This window comes from Mytilus californianus, unplaced genomic scaffold (assembly GCF_021869535.1).
Source record: "Mytilus californianus isolate M0D057914Y unplaced genomic scaffold, xbMytCali1.0.p SCAF_23, whole genome shotgun sequence".
NCBI classification, from domain to species: domain Eukaryota; kingdom Metazoa; phylum Mollusca; class Bivalvia; order Mytilida; family Mytilidae; genus Mytilus; species Mytilus californianus.
The window spans coordinates 6142713-6160858 of NW_026262672.1; the positions used below are offsets into that span (position 1 = coordinate 6142713).

The 18146-nt window shown below is 35.1% G+C and overlaps 1 long non-coding RNA gene across 1 annotated transcript; it reads left to right on the forward strand.

Moving 5' to 3' along the window:
- The first annotated feature begins 272 nt into the window (after positions 1–272).
- On the forward strand, positions 273–2298 carry LOC127732355 (uncharacterized). Its single transcript, XR_007996211.1, has 4 exons — positions 273–342; positions 1092–1210; positions 1539–1598; positions 2241–2298. It is a non-coding gene; the product is annotated as an uncharacterized LOC127732355 (long non-coding RNA).
- The last annotated feature ends 15848 nt before the right edge of the window (positions 2299–18146 follow it).

Sequence of the window (18146 nt, forward strand, 5' to 3'; positions counted from 1 at the left end):
TGGTAATGCAATGAAATCTGGTATGAGTTTGACTGTCCCTCTGGTATATTTCGTCCCTCTTTTTTAAGGGAAACCTGTAATGATAGTATACAATTATTTTTTCTATTAAGAATATTCAACCTCTATACTTCAGTCATTCTCTATTGACATTGGAATTTTTTTTCAAATTTAAATATTATAGTTTGTGATTAGGTTTGATAAAGTGGAGCCACTAATGGTAATGCAATGAAATCTGGTATGTATTCATTTAGGTTTTGTTTATTTCAGGTTTGAAGTATGCCTAGAGCATCAAGGATACCCTGTGTGTAAAGCAAGTTGTGTCTTTCCCAGCCAGTATTGAAGGTAAATTTTAAGTGAATAAAGAAACAAACTTTTATTATACACAATGGATAATATCTCTCAAATTTAATGGATGAACTAGTATGAACTAAAGTCTAAATGAGAAGACGTAGTATGGTTGCCAATGAGATACCATCAACACAGGTCCTACTGACATAGATGTAGGCAACTTGTATGAAAGAAAAGAGATGTGGTATGATTGTCAATGAGACGACTATCTATCAGTGATCAAATAAGATCAATACATACTTAAAAAAAACATTTTGGAATGGGATGAAAGCATTTATACTTAGAGGAAATATTGTGGAAATTATAATTGGTGAGACGAGGTCCGTGGAATAATTCTTAAAATTATTTTTTTTATGCCCCGCCGTAGCGAAACTGGCATTAAGTTTTACCCTTGTCCATCTGTATGTCCCAAACTTGGTTTCCGTTCTCTAACTTTAGTTTGCCTCAACCAAATATTATGGAACTAATAAACATTGCTTATTACCACAAAACACAGATCTAGTTTGAGTTTTGGTGGCATCACTGTTACCATTCTAGAGTTATGCACCTTCACAAATGGAAAGGTTGCTGAATTTTTCGTTTCCATTTTCTAACTGACAGTGTCCTAGGTTCAAATGCAAAGAAACTTCTGATTTTATTGGAACTGAAAATTGATACACGGCTGTAAAAATATACCAAAGATTTTGATTTAATTATTTGGTCAACTTGACAATACTTAATATCTGCACATTTAATTCTTTCAGGCATGACTGATATTGAGAGGAATGAATTTGTACTTGAACAAATGACCCTCAAAAGAAGAAACACAGACGTTGCAGTGTTCCCCTACAAGTCTGAATACAGAAGTTGGGAGAAAGTTGGGGTAAGTTAATATTTTAACTAAAAGAATTGTAGAAGCAATACAATAAATAACTTTACCTGAAAGTATTTTTGATGAATTTAATAGTTTTGGTTGTTTCTCAAATAAGGAGTATTTTACAGTCAATAGGAAAAATGTACTTAGCTTTGCTTCTAATGATTCATCCTGGAATAATATATTTATAAACAACCTCCTATAAATCTTTATCACAACTATAAACGTGAATTTATGATTGTATTTTACTTGTTTTGTCAATAATCGAATAATTTGCTGGTTTCGGCATAAATTTTGTATAATAATAAATATAAGTGGATGTTCTCTTTTTTTCCAGAAAGGTGCACGGTTTGCATGTTGTGTTGGTGAAGTAAAACCAGGAGAGGTTTATGACAATGTAAGTGATGAAAAATTAAATGTACACGTACCTGGTGTTGTACAGTAGATAGGATTTGAACTAATGATGTTATATAATTTTAACTCCAAAATTGGGATGAACATTACATGTCTCATCCTGAATGTGCATGAAATATTTGTTACTGGCCTTCGCAAACAAGTTGCTAACCCCAAAGACTCAAAACTAAATATGTTGTAAAGATTGTTTAAATTATCGCTAATGTTAATGAATCTTCATTCTTTAATTTCTGATAAATATGCATCTTTTATTTGGGCTGTCTTAATTGTGTTTGGGTCTTGGAGGCATGTCTGTTAAATATGTGATGGGTGGTGGGTATTGTAAAATCAACTTTCCTAGCTAGCGATTAAACCAGGTTTAATCCACCATAATGTACACAAGAAAATGTCTGTACCAAGTTAGGAATATGCAAGTTGTTATGTATTCGTAAGATGTGTTTGAGCTTTTGATTTTGCCATTGATTAGGGACTTTTCATTTGTAAATTTCCTTGGAGTAGAGTATTTATTTTATTTTTCCTTTTTTATTGTATGACACAATAGCAACAAATTATATTTAAATTCACCTAATATTTTAATATACTGTCCATAAGTGTAGTGCATTAAAAAGATATTTTTATTTGACAGTTCGTAAAAGACAAGAAATGATGCCAGCAAAAGTTTACCTACTTACAGAAAAAGAAGAAGACCAAAAAAAACCCAGCCAACAGAAAAACAACCAGATCCAGATTATCAAGTGCCAATTCCGGAGCCAGAACCTGTGGAGCCAGAACTTCAGGAACTTGAGATGGAGCTTGATCAGATCACTAGTAGCCAGATTTCAGTCTGAAACGGTCATTTTGGTCTGATCAAGTCTGAATCGACTAAATTTACCGCGAGAGAAAAACGTCAAGACTTTTTCAGACTTTCAGACGCCGTTCCGATCGATACTCCAATTAGGTAATTCAGTCCGTTAAAGCATGTCAAAATAAACAAGACGGAGTGTTCTAGCGAGCGACTAAGAACTGTTAAGACAGATTCAGACGAAATCAGACCAAACCTAAAAATTTACTTTCAAATTCGTCAGGGGTCTGTAGGTGGCCTGTTGCAAGGCTAAATTTCTGTCCTTATCCAATATACCCTCATTTTCCCGTGGTAGTCCAAATTTCCCCGACCTTGATCCCGGACGGCCTCTATTACAGGACCAAACTATTGTATTTATGGTTAACTTGTTCTCGTCCTGAACATGCATGAAATATTTGCCACTGGACGTTAAGCAACCAACAATCAATCAATCAATCAATCAAATTTATCAGACCGTGTTTAGATCTGTTCAGTATGCTAGTATGATACAACGAGTTACGCCCCTTCTGCTTGATGATACATTTTTAATCAAAAAAGTATATTTCAAATTTATAAACGTAACTTTCGAATGATTAAAGAAAGAAAATCCTCTGTTGATGATTTATTTCTGTTGTTGTTTTGTTGAGGAATTAATTAATAAATTATTCGTCTATACATGTTGCTGGTTTTATTCTTCTTATTGATGTTAGTTTATTTATTTATTAATTGTATATCGGCGAATTAAAGTTTACTATTACTTGCTGAAACCTGTATTTCATGATAAAGAATTTATACATGTATATTTTGCTAAGGGTTATAAAAATTACCGTATGATAACAGATTTGCAATAATCGGAAATTGCATGTATTGGAGAAATCGGTTTTCTATGCAATCGTTACTTACAAAACATGTATGTTATACACTTAACCCTAAATTTGTTATTAACCCGGCAGGTAAAAAATGAAGTCGTTATCCCAAATAAAATGTGTATGGTGATTGATTTTAGTCTTTGTTAAAATGTAACTGGACATTTTAAACTTAACAATATAAATATAAGGAGATGTATGATAGCCAATGAGAGAACTATCCGCCATATTTCAAGTGAAGTGGACGTTATGAAAATTTCTGGATCCGCCACTGAAGTTTCTATTTTCTTAGCTTGTATTGTACAATATATTTCTAAACAATTATTTACTTCACAGTGACACAGTGGTGCATCTAAACGCCACCAAGGCCGCCTAAGTGCATTAAGCTTCTGAAACTGCACTATACCCGTGATGAAACAGTATTAAAAATTATGAATAAAATACCATCGGATAAAGCTTTTCATTAAAACAATATATTCGAATTTATTTTCAGTACCATAGTAGTTTTAGTGCAAGGATTTGTATAGTAAGATAAAACGATAACCCACGAAATTCCAATTCATCTTACTCTATAAATCCTTGGCATAATTTTAATGTTCTGGTTTTATACCAATGGCACGTGCTAGTAATCAACCGGGTCAACAGGTAATATAATCAATGATCCATAACGTATGAAAGAAGATTGACAATTACATGACATTTTACAATTACACCTATCATAGTATCATAGCTCAGTATGTGTAGTTTAAGGTTCTAACAATATTATATAAAATATGGCTTCTTTCTACACACTACAAATGACAAAGTCTATACCTAAAGATACTGCAAAACCGCAATTTTGAGTAGTCATTAAAAAGATTGGAGGATAGCTGTTTAATTAAAAAACCAAAAATTCTGAAGGAAGCAGTATATATTTATATCTTGTCTTTCGGAAACACATTATTTCTTTTGGTGTATATTTCTTCGATACAAAATTTAAAAAAAACATCTACAGTTCGGAAGTTTGTTTAATATGCCTTCAACAGCAATTTGTTGCTGAAATAAATTTAGATTTCCATAAATATTTATTTATTTATTTATTTATTGTCTGTCTGTCCGGATGCACTTCATCTTCGCTAGACAAGGGTTACGATCCAGTCCCCTCCTCTCCACAGGCAAACGAAGATGGGTGCACTTCAACTCAATCCCATTAGGTGAACGCATGTGTATCATGAATACAACCTAAACACAGCAGGGTAACAATGTGATATATGTGTGGATTTATTTTATTTTACATTTTCAGCAAAAGATAGATTGTACAACAGCTTGGTCGACGATTTGAAGACATCCAGCTGCTTCCCGGTACCATGTCAAATGTTAAAGTATACCAGTATATGTCATCTTTATTCAATGCGGTTTGGTACATAAGAACCATGGAAAAGATAAATGAACGCTCCAAACATGAGGCCAGTCTTACCCCAGTACCACAAAGGTACAAGTATGTGTAAAAAAAATGCACTAAGTATATATAACTTGTAATTCATGAATGAATTCCAACAATTAAAGGCAAATCATAGTTGCTTCTTGTTCAACTTTGTCAGTAAAGAAACAGGTCTGACACACAAAAAAAATATTCGGACTTTTTTGACAGTACTAAGCATATATAATATTAAAAGTTTAATAAAAAAAAACAATACTTTCAATGTGCAGTTTATATGTTAGATATATCCTATCACATTTGAAAAATTTAATAGGGTTTCAGTGTCTTGTCTTTCCGGTTTTCACGTGAAAATACCTGTACTAAGTCAGGAGCATTGGTATTTACCGCCAGACATCTGTCAAGGGTTGATATTTTAACTTCGTCAAATTTTATTGACACATATGATTCTATCGAAATATTTAAAATTGTTATTTTTTTTTCACTTATTCAATGGAGAATAAAACAAAACTTGTATGTATTTAATTATATCCAGATTCATGCAGTATGACGAGTGTAACAACTGGAAAGAAAGAAAAAAAAGGAAACCACGTCTGAGCTGCACCGATCTCAAACTTCACTGTAAATGTCTTGTTTATTTTTTAAGTGCACCTTTTGCCCAAAAATGGTCTACATTTCATGGTTACATTAAAAAACTGGCTCTATCCATAAGCTCCTATGCTAATTTTCTAGAGTAATAAAGAGCAAACCATCCGTCAACAGCAGCTTCATCCTGACAGAGAGCTACAAAAACATGTGTGGATTGAAGACCGGAAGAAGTCTGACGTAAACGGACATCTACCAAAAACTTGACTTGTGTCTAAAAGAGGTTGTTGACTTCTGTTTATCAAATTTGTTTTTCGTGTATTGTTAAAACACATAAGTCAGGCCGTTTTTTGTGTCGTTTGAATGGTTCTACATTTGTCAATTCATGGTATTTTATAGCTTACTATGTGGTATGGGTTTTACTCATTATTGAAGTCTGTAAGTGACCTTTAGTTCTATTTCATTTGGTTTCTGGTGGAGAATTTCAATTTGCAATGATACAACATTTTTTTATTACTATATTGATTAAGTTTGTGAAAGACTGACTATATAAACGAAGATCTTATCATGTACAAACTTACTGTAATGAGGTTTTGATTTAGAACAAGGAGGAATTGGGTCTTGTTTTAACTTTGTATTAGTCATGGCACGTGGTAACAGCTGTTTAAGTTGAATTTGAACCTGTTCAGCAATATACCTGTTAAATGTAACTGCCTCGTTCTGCAAAACGGCGTATCATTCTTAGTGTCCTCTGCGCTTGTCAATTTCGATCTTATCGAAGTTCCCCCAAGGGTGACTGGGAAATAGGAGTATGTTCACCATTGGTCTTCCACCGACCGGCAGTAAAACCTTTGCTAAAGTGGAGCGTCCGTTTGGCTGTGCGGGATGTACAAATTTGCAGCCACGTCCGGTCAGAATGGGGATGTTAAATCCGATTCCTCGTGTAAAGAGAGTGCCACGCTCTTTGCACGTTAAGAACCCTTGCAACAACTCTTGAGGGTTCCGTAGGTGACCTGTTGCAAGGCTAAATTTCTGTTCTTATCTAATATACCTTCATTTCCCGTGGCAGTCTAAATTTATTCGACCTTAATCCCGGACGCCTCTATTACAGAACCTACCTATTGTATTTATTGTTAATTTGTTCTCGTCCGGAATATGCATGAAATATGTGCCACTGGACGTTAAGTTACCAACAATCAATCAATCTTATCGAAGTTTGGAGATGCTGATGTACTCGGCATTTTAACAATGTCTTTGTTCCTGCCAACCTCCTGCATAGACGTTTTTGCAGTTAAGGAAATTTTACTTCTGGCTTTATCCAACTTTTATCAACAATTTATCGCCATATATCATCCAATTCTGATGGATCGAGTTGTGAGTCTTTTGTTGCACTTTCCGTTGATGCATCGGAAATCATAGCCATCTGTAGTGTCTATTTCTTGGCCGAATCTGGATACAGTTGACAGAGTTGGGTAGTCATTTGCGTTCTGATAAGTACTTGGGTACAACTGATGGGTCGTCGCTGAAGATGATTGGTGCAAGAGTGGTGTAAAACTCCATACTGGTGTTCAAACTCCATCACATTTTGGGGAGAATTTAAAGCTATCAAGCTTGTGTTACAGCATCTATCCAATAAAATTTATTGTTGTTTTTACTAATCATCTCATTTGTCTCCTTAACTGTATTAACAACAATATGATTTATAGTGATAATTATTCATTAATCAGTGAAGTGAATTAACTGACTAATTGATACATTATATTTGGTCATACTAATTTAGGTATATTAAAGGAATAAATGAAGACTGAATAAAGTAATCAATAAGATGTTTTGAAAAGTGTTCGAAGCTAACAAAATAAATAAAAAATATTGAATTGATCAACGAGATATATGAACAGTACTTAAAGCTTTGGAATTAAATTAAGAATGATTAAACGAATTAAAAGAATTTTAAGTAGTATTCACAGCTGACACCACACCAAGCTGAAAATTCACAGGTCTGTATGCAAGTTCCTGCATGCATTGGAAAATAATAAAAAGTTGCATTTATTTGTTAGCATTTCAAGATTTTATTAATGATAAATTCAAAGAATCAAGAACTTCTTGTCAATTTATTTTATTTATATATTTCGCAAGTTAGAATTTAAACATATTGTATATGGATAATACATTTAGATTAATTGAATTTTTGTGTTGTTTAATTTCAGATTGGACCATTGCACAACTCAACTCGGAGAACATACCAGACTCTGCCAGACCTATATCTCCTCCACTTACACAAGAGAACTACCAGACCCACATCAAGGAAAATGAAATTTCAAGAAACAGACGCCTCTATGCGATAAAGACAGTAGCTACAGAAGATGCACCAACTTGGGCAACAGATTTTGTAGAGAGCTTGCAGACTGGCCAAATCAAGTCTCACCAAAGCCAAGGACACAGCTTATATTGTATGGCGAGACCACTCAAACCTATATGACAAAAGCAGAGCAGTACAGGTACCATTGTAACCAAAAGAAAACCCAGGGGATTGCCACACTATACAGAGAAGAAGACACATACATGAAACTCAGTATGAATACAGAAAGAGGAAAGCAATTGAACAAAGGAAAGATGGTTATAATAATGGTATCCTGGTGTGATACGTTGTGAATTTAATTAAGAAGTTCAAGTTTTTTAGCAGACCACCCATGTCCTGCCTTTTACAGTCCGCTCCTGAATTTAGCAATGACTTGTGTCCAGAAAATAGCAGCGTTAAAAGGTGAGGCTTGGATATTGATATAGGGAAGGGAGTGGTTGCATCAGCTGTTCATCTGAAATGGGTAAATTTGCAAATTTAACTAATTTCTAGGTATATATTTTGACCAATTTAAGATGCTGGTGCTATACGACATTTAAATAGGCAAACAAGTTTAATTACACTTATTTGGTGTTAAGGTTTTTTTTCTTTGGTACAATTTAAAGAGAGATAGTAGATAACCCATTTTTTGTGAGTCCAAACACATTCAACATTCAGAATACTACATATATATTAATACAACAGTCGTCTTGATGTTGACATTTTGTTTACTTGTTTTAAGGGGTGTCAAAATGGTCACATTGTACTTAAATGGTTTTAACAGCCAATATTGAACAGAAGGATGCATAGTGGTGACATGATGGTGGCTTTAAGTGTTGTCCTCTCAGGGAGCAATTATCAAAAGATACTTGAAGTTGCCAATCTTAAGCAAATCTACCTTTTTCAAGATACAGCGACACTATGCATTACCATCAATAGATGAATACTAGATTAATCATCAAGATGATATTTTAAAGAGTTTAAGAGGACAGGATTTGGTCATTCCTGGTATGCGCTTCATACAAATTTCTAAATTTCATTTCATTTTTCATTTAAATAACAGCTTTGCGTATCTGCCTTTGTTTCAATTTGTTCACGTATTGGAATCGGGGAAAATATTGGTGAGAAACATACAATAAAAAATTATTTAACAAAAACATGTCATAGTTACAATGATAGTTACAGCGACAGGTATCGGGCAAAAAGTGACAATTATGAATTAAATAATATCGATTCTGGATACGACAGATTTGAAAATTCTAATGATTCACATGAAGACAATGAAGATTATAATCAGGAACATGTACCAGATTTAGCAAATGTACTCGTTCTAGTCTTAATAAATTACTTGACATTATATTATAGGTATATTAATACAATATCCACTCGTTTATAGTATGAATCACATTTTCGAACTTGATTGATTTATTGTTGGTTGCTTAACGTCCAGTGGCAAATATTTCATGCATATTCAGGACGAGAACAAATTAACAATAAATACAATAGGTAGGTTCTGTAATATAGACGTTGGGGATTAAGGTCGCAGAAGTTTAAACTGCCATTGGAAATGAGGGTATATTGGATAGGGACAGAAATTTACCTTTACAACAGGTCACCTACGGACCCCTCAAAGAGTTGTTGCAATGGTTCTTAACGTGCAAAGAGCGTGGCACTCTCTTTACACGAGGCATCAGATTTAACGTCCCCATTCTGACCGGACGTGGCTACTTATTTGTACATCCCGCACAGCCAAAACGGACGCCCCACTTTGGCGAGAGTTTTACTGCCGGTCGGAGGAAGACCAATGGTGACCACATTTCTATTCCCCAGCCGTCCTTTTGGGGGAACTTAATTTATTACGTGCTACGTGTACACTAAATCGACTTATTCTTTATATCAAGGAAATATACTAAGAAATCTCAGAAATCTTTAAAACGCAAGTAAACTATCAAATAACATTACAACTACATCAAGATTTATGATGATAAAAGTATAGATATAAACGAGGAATACAATTCAGAAGTAAATGACATTCAAAGTGGACAAAAAGCAAGGATAAGCTACAAATATCTGCAAGGTGCAATCAAGGACATTACCAAACTAAACAAACAGCGATATCCATGGCTCACACATGTGTCTTTGCTTAAATATCAAAAGAAAAGTAACTCACGAAATCGAGTCCTAAATGTGTCATTCAAAAGAAGTGTAGGTCTTAAAGAAAAAAGTGACCTAACTGCCAGCATAAACGATACCATTCAAACTTCCATGGATAAGCTGTACACCTCTATAATAGAAAAATCTGTGTGTTTCACATTGTGATTGAACGCGTACAGATGTTACAGGAGGCAGACTTGTTTCGTTGTGCCAGAATTGAATTGTTAGCGTATAGAAAGTTGCAGACCTTCATTTTTATACTCGAAACGCCATAGACACGAAATTATTAGGAGTAACCACTGCCTTTACGACTTAATCAAAGTCCCATTGTTGCTGAGAATAGACGGGGACTGTCATCATTTGTAACAGGTCTGATACACGCAGTAAAAGCTCCTATGTTGATGATTTTGGAGGTTTTTTTATCAGAACAGACCAGTCACATCTGACGAGCTAGAAACCGTTCATGCCTGTGAAAGTCTAGTATTGTTCATCCTTTAAGGAGGTAAAATTACATTTAATTTACTTCTTTGCATACATTTGTTTTGATAGACACAAATTTCAGACATCGGAACAGAATTACTTTGGTATTTGAATGCTTATCGAAAAGAAGCAACTCGCGTTTTCACCATTTTCTACATAAGAAAACACCTGTGCCAAGTCAGATATATGACAGTCGTTATCCATTCGTTTGATGTGTTTGAACTTTGGATTACGGAGTTTCAGTTTTGAATTTTCCTCGGAGTTCGGTATTTTGTTTTATTTTACTCTTTCCTTCTCGATTCCTCTGCTAATATTGTTGGGACAGTATGCAGTCTAAAACAACCGATCATGCAAACAATAAATACAGATTACCGCAATACAGCATTACTTAAACCATTTATAAAGAGAAAAGGGTGAACTAAAACAGGGAACAAACCAGCCACACGTGTTGTGATATCTGTGTTTACAATGTAGTTGGGCGAATATTTACCCGTTTACAGAATTTTCAGGCACAACACGCATTAGTGGTACTGAAGTATATTATTTTGTCGTCGGTCGTTACTCCTCCAAGAAACATTTTGTCGTCTGGTTTCTATGATGAGTATGTACGGTCTCAATTAAATGCGTCGGCGCATGCTACATATTTTAAAAATACAGTGTTGTACACGCATGTCCATTTATTGATGAACCCTTAGGAAATAATTAAAACGTTCAGATTGTAGGGAAAAAATTAACCGACACCAGACCTATACCCATATAATTCCACCAGCAAAGGCAAAAAGAATAACAAACGACCAAAGCTATTGAAACAGCTTTGACGCAGTTGCTTCAATATGTTATCTTTTTTTAAATTAAAATGAGTTCGTGAAATTGCAATACAATTTCAACACATACTACAGATTCCTTGTGTAATGTAGTAATATATGTCTTTATAAATTACTGTTGTAATGGTTTAAATACACAAGGAGACTGCTCCGTCTAACAAGACATTGGGTTCATTTGAATATATCTTGGTATGGGTTGTATGCACCCCAAAACCAATGTAAGAGGATACGAATCTTACACTGAGAACGATTGAGCGGGGAGTGGATGGACAGGGAAAAAACTTTCAACAAACAGGAATAAAACATGCTGTAGTTAAAAGTTATAGTATACTGCAAAATATGCATGGTGTATTTGTTCCACAATTTGGTCATGCAAAAGACTGTTAGTTTTACAATCACTTCTGTATAGTTTGAAAACTGTGCAAGGATACTGTTTCACCCCTATATTCGAATAGGTTTACATTTTTTTATCCTTCTTTTTCTTAGTATAAGCCTCCTTTAATTAGGAGCACCTCCATATGGAGTTTTACCTTATCTTTAAAATTTTAAAGAATAAAACATATGTACAGCACATATAAATCAACAATAAAAGTGTCATGCATGGCATATTTACAGGGACCTTTTTAATACAAATTAATTGACCATCTATTCACTAATATAAGTACCTCAGTTTTATTAATAATTAAAGTATGTTTCATTTGATTTTGCTTTTATGCACAAAAATACGTTAAAAAATGTTTTATTTAAAAAGATCTTCTCAGGCAGATTTTCTCAGTGGAATATTTTATGTACTTCATGATCATGTATTAATGTAAATAAAAATCATGATAAAATTATAAAAGCTTGTTTTGCCACCATCAATAAATTTAAAAAGTTTATATACAAGATATGGTCCCTATCATAAATGTATTAGTGAAATAAAAAGATAGGAATGGCTATTAAGTTCATTTTCATAACTTTATCATTTGTCCCAAGTTTCTTTTCGTTTATCTTTTATTTTTTAGTACAAGTGTTATATGACAGACTTTGTGTCGGTATATATATGTCACTTGTGATAATCACTATTTTCATCTTATTGTCATTTCCTCCACTTTGAGATATATATATATAAAAACAAGTTTAAATTGAAAAAAACGTTTAAACCTATAATTGCGTTGGATAAAAAACGCAATTTTTATACGTGTGCATGCAAAACAAATTTCTTGGTAGAGGGGTCTAAATACAGCACACACAAGATGATGCATTTTTTTCATTTTCCTAGTAAGAGAGACAAAGCTCTTTTATGAATTTCTGCTCCTATTGGTAGAGCTCCTAACAGTAGTAACACTGCCTTGTATACGTCACATAGGTAAATATAAAATAATTTTGTCGTTGGTAGTACGACAATAACGTGATATAAGAAGATAATACTACATTTATTGTTAAATCTGATAACCCCCGACTACCACAAAATTATAGAGGGTACCAATATGTAATAGTATTGGTAACTTTTTTACATTATACTAAATAATTGATTAGTTTGATTGATTTGATTTTTGGTGTTTTATCGCCACTTTTAAGCACCGCTTTTGGGCTATTTCGTGGCGGCCAGTTTTTATTGGTGGAGGAAGCCGGAGTGCCCGGAGAAAACCACCGACCTTCGATAGGAAAACTGAAAATCCTAGTCAATTAAGATTGGAGTCGAGTGCACCCGCATGAGCGGGGTTCGAACTCACAACCTCATTGTTGACTGGCTAGTGATTACAGTAGTAACTACTTAGACCACTCGGCCACCGAGGCCCCTCGAAAAAACAAAACTCCTATATGTATATAACATTATGTGACATGTCAGACATTGTTTTTATGTATCTGCAGTACGTATATTGCATTCCTTTAGCAGCTGTGACTTTTTATGGATACGAATACGATTAGTTCAGTACTAAATATATAAATGTTGATGTATAGAAATTTTGACAAGAATATGAAATTTAACAATTGTTTTTTTGAAATAGTACAACACAATGTATAATTAATTAGTATCTACATTATCACTACTCCGTTCCTCCATCACAGACAAATCATCTCCCATAGCCTCGTCAGGACACACAGCGGTTCTAATCATAAGCTTTGGAGTGCTAGTTCTGTCTGCCCCACTGAGTGTCAGTAGATCGCCTTCTTCAGTGTCGGCCACATCAAATCTTAGATGGAAACTATTTGATTTGTGAATTTTACGAGAAATGTCATCTTCATCAGATGTTGGTCTGGAAGTTGAAGCTTACTTCGCCATGCCAGATGACGGTCAAATATGTCTTTGAACATCTGGTTGCATTTAATCAACATATTAACAGATTGATTTTTTTTATAGTGCTGACAAACCAGAACCACCAGTCAACAGAATGTCGACAGATTTTTAAAATTTTGATTCATCTTCTGCAATTCCTGACTACTTACAGTGTGGGTTAGTATTAAATTCTTTGCACTTTAATTTATATAAAAAAAAATACAGTTTGACCAGTATGCCTTCAACCAGTAATGTACACTTTGTTTGCACTCATTATTGATCAAAGAATGCAATAAGATTCTTCATGGACTTGAATTACAAAATAACAACACCATAATATAAAAGTTTTGTCTTGCCTTGTGTTAGTCATATAGTTAACAAGTTGCAAAACAGATGATAAGGTCAGTTTAAGGGAAACATGTAATGATCATTGTATAATGCATAGTATACATAAAACAAATGAATACGGATATGTGGCATGATTGTCAATGAAACTCCAAATGCTGACATATAATATGTGAATAGTTATAGTTAAAGGTAACGCTTTTTACAACCATCAAACTCATACTACATAATAGGCAAAAACTGAAGAGAGACATTTAATACACTGATTTCTGCTATAACTTTAAGATAAGTTATTCCCAACTTTCCATTTCTATGTAGCAACATTCCAGCAGCGCCTGCATACGGAGTATATATCTCCCAATTGATACGATATTCCCGGGCTTGTGTTTCCTATCATGATTTCCTTGATAGAGGATTGCTGCTCACAAGGAAGCTATTAAACCAAGAGTTCCAAATGGTGAAGTTGAAGTCATCCCTTCGTAAATTTTACGGACGCCATCACGAGTTGGTTTACCGTTATGGAATAACCGTTTCACAGATGATATCGGATATGTTCCTTATGTCGTAACTACAATACCTTTCCCTTTTCACGAATGTGACTTACCGAATTAGACTATTTACCGGATTTGTAATAACATAAGCAACTCGACGGGTGCCACATGTGGAGCAGGATCTGCTTACCCTTCCGGAGCACCTGAGATCACCCCCAGTTTTTGGTGGGGTTCGTGTTGCTTAGTCTTTAGTTTTCTATGTTGTGTCATCTGTACTATTATTTGTCTGTTTGTCTTTTTATTTTTGGCCATGACGTTGTCAGTTTGTTTTCGATCTATGAGTTTGACTGTCCCTCTGGTATCTTTCGTCCCTCTTTTATTGACGATACCAACTAATGACAACCACTTATAAAAGGCTCATGACTTGAAACAAGCTTATTTAAATAATAATTCAGGTATAGACAGTAATAACCAGTTTATAAGTGGCTTTTCTATGCTTTACACTTAAGAATATTCGGTGGCAAAAAACAATTTGGGATGATAGCACAGAAAAAAATGACTGAAATTTTACGCATTAAATTCTGAGCGTAAAACATTAATGGAACATATCAAAACAATTTGAAACGCTAAAAAGTATGACTATACACAGTATGAATAAATATGGGGATGACAAAAAACCCTTTCAACATTATGAATTGCTGTCCTCAAACAAAGAAGAAATTGAAAGTTTTGAACAATTAAAAGCACAACCAGAAGCAACATTTTGGGAGGGGGTTAAGAAGGGAACATTGTCAAAGGTAGCAAAAGATTGCATTATATCACACATAAAACAATTACGGATCAAAGAGAAAAGGCATTAAAAGATTAAACATACCAGAAATTGAATTGAAGAGAAAAAGGAGTGAGACAGATCTCTTTTATGTAATTATGCAATTGCATAAACATTTTTGGGATTGTATTAATAAAGTGCAATCTCATAAATATGATTAAGCAATCTCAAAAATATAATTAAGCAATCTCATAAATATAATCTAGCACTCATAAATAAATACCCATTTGCATTAATAAATACAATTGTGCATTTGGAAAAAAAAATTTAGCGATGGCATAATACGACATTAATGCAATACCATAATTATACGAGACATAACAATACAATTCATAATACACATGCAATAAGTTATATAAACTTGAAGCAGAAGAAACTTGTATTAGTCAGAAAAGCGGAGGAAGACATGTCACCTTACCTTGACACATTATTCTGATTCCGAGCCGTTCAGTGTTTGCTCTTACCCAAATCAAGGGTTTTCTATTTAACCAAAACTGAGAAAACCATTGCCAAATTTAACAAGGTAAAAAGAAATGACTTACGGTTGATCTACTTGAAAAACCTTCCAAGAATGATTCCATTAACAAATGTAGGCATGCCATGCCATGCATCATTTTGTAGATAAATAAGTTAAGCAAAAAAATTGTCTTATGGGAAAATAAATCTATTATCACAAGAAGTATTGTCAGAAAAAGACAACTTTCGGAATACACAGGCGGTGTTCAATGTGCAATTCAAAATATATATGAATAGTTCAAATACTATAGTATTAAAGAAGTAAAGTTTACAAATATAGTCTTGTGCTTTTTAATTGAACAATACCCCCCGGTGGATCGCTATCCTTGCCGTGGTCGGGGGGCTTGCGTGTCTCAGTGACCCCAAGAGCTATGCCAGTTGGAGCGTCGTCTCCTGGTAGGGTTACCCATGCTGGACAGGTCGAAGGGTAGAGACCAGACTAAAGTGATCCGAACATCGTACGAGTTGCCCGATGTTTTGAATAAAATAGGCTCTCCAACCCGTTGGCCGTGGGTTGCTACCCGTGTCGGTGGTTGACGAGATCCTTGCGGATGAGGGCTGTAGCCAGACTCCTTACGGTCAGAAAATACCCGGACGGACAAGACTATAGTTCAATAAGCTGCTTTGGCTCCAATATCATCTAAACGGGAGGTCGGATGGACCCGGTTCGATCAATCGGCTGGTCATGTCGAGCCCTTCAGTTAATCCTCAACAATAAGCTTTCTTGTAACAATTTTCATGATATACACATGTGTTTTAAATAAAGCTATTTATATTTCGGATAACTGAAGAAGGCGATGGCTCATGGGTCAATCAAGTGGTACGCTTTCTTTTTCGCTTGATGGATACGCTCTGCTTGAGTATACCATTCTTGGAACATCTGGTGCTTTCCGCAGTGGATCTTGGGTGCTAATTTTGGGGACCAGCTACGTTATACATGTTATACTTGGAGCTCGTTTTCAGCATTAGCACTTGACCCCGGCTCGCCACGGAAACACAGCATCGCCCTTGTAGGCACTCCGAGGTGGGTGGATGACAAGAATGGTGAATCTTTCTCATTTCCTATGGCACAACAAAACCAACCCTCTAAATCAGCTTACCCCAAGGGTGACTGGGGTATAGAAGTATGGTCACCATTGGTCTTCCTCCGACCGGCAGTAAAACCCGTGCTAAAGTGGGGCGTCCGTTTGGCTGTGCGGGATGTACAAATTTGCAGCCACGTCCGGTCAGAATGGGGACGTTAAATCCGATGCCTCGTGTAAAGAGAGTGCCACGCTCTTTGCACGTTAAGAACCCTTGCAACAACTCTTTGAGGGGTCCGTAGGTGACCTGTTGCAAGGCTAAATTTCTGTCCCTATCCAATATTCCCTCATTTCCCGTGGCAGTCTAAATTTCTCCGACCTTAATCCCTTAATCTATTACAGATCCTACCTATTGTATTTATTGTGAACTTGTTCTCGTCCTGAATATGCATGAAATATTTGCCACTGGACGTTAAGCAACCAACAATCAATCAATCTAAATCAGCTTTAATACATAAAAAAAGAAAATGTGATGATTCAGTGCCCTGTCAGGAAGATGACAGTTGGCCCAGATTTATTGTAATAAAAGGAACAGATGAAAAACCAATTTCCAAAATATCTCCCTTTGTGATTCACAAACAAATTCAAAGCGTTGCTGGTACTGTAAAAAAAGTTTCAAAAATGAGATCAGGCAATTTGTTGGTTGAATGTTCCAACAAAAGTCAATCAACAAATTTGCTTACACTGACAACAATTACAAACTTTCCTGTTTCTGCCTCTCCTCACAACAGTTTGAACAGCTGTAAGGGGATCATTCGAGACAGAAGTCAATACCTTGGTGACCTTACCGTGGAAGAAATCTGTGAGGAACTTTCAAGCCAAGGTGTAACTGATGTTGTTAGATTTCAAATAAAAAAGAATGGAAATATAATCAAATTAAATACATATCTTTTGACATTTAGAACTCCAACTCCTCCTCCATCTATTACTTTAGGTTGCTTCGGAATCAGAGTTGACAGGTTTATCCCTAACCCAATTCGATGCTTCACTTGTCAAAAGTTTGGTCATGGAAGCAAACAATGTCGTGGTACGCAGAGATGCTTCAAGTGTTCTGACGAAGGACACGAGGGAACAACCTGTAGCTCTGAATCTTCTAAATGCGTAAACTGTGGTGAATCCCATTTTTCATCATCTAGGGACTGCCCTGTTTACCTTAAAGAAAAAAATATTATCAAAATTAAAACAGAAAGAAACATCAGTTACCCAGAAGCTAAACAGATAGCTTCTGTTTCGAATGATCTCCTTGTTTCGAACAGACCATCGTACGCCAGCAAAGTTGTCCGCTCATTCAGTCACGAGCATACACAAACTCGCATGACCTAGCCAATTGATGCTGAGACATTTACAATGCTGCCTGTTGAAACAGAACCTAACGATAAAATATTAATTCCAAGAAAACCAACACCTTCTAAAACCAGTACTCAGTCAACTCAATCTTCCTTACAGAGCTCAATGTCATCATCTAAAAAAAATGGAAAAAAGAAATCAAATAAAAAGATACAGTTAAATCAGACAGTTGGGGCG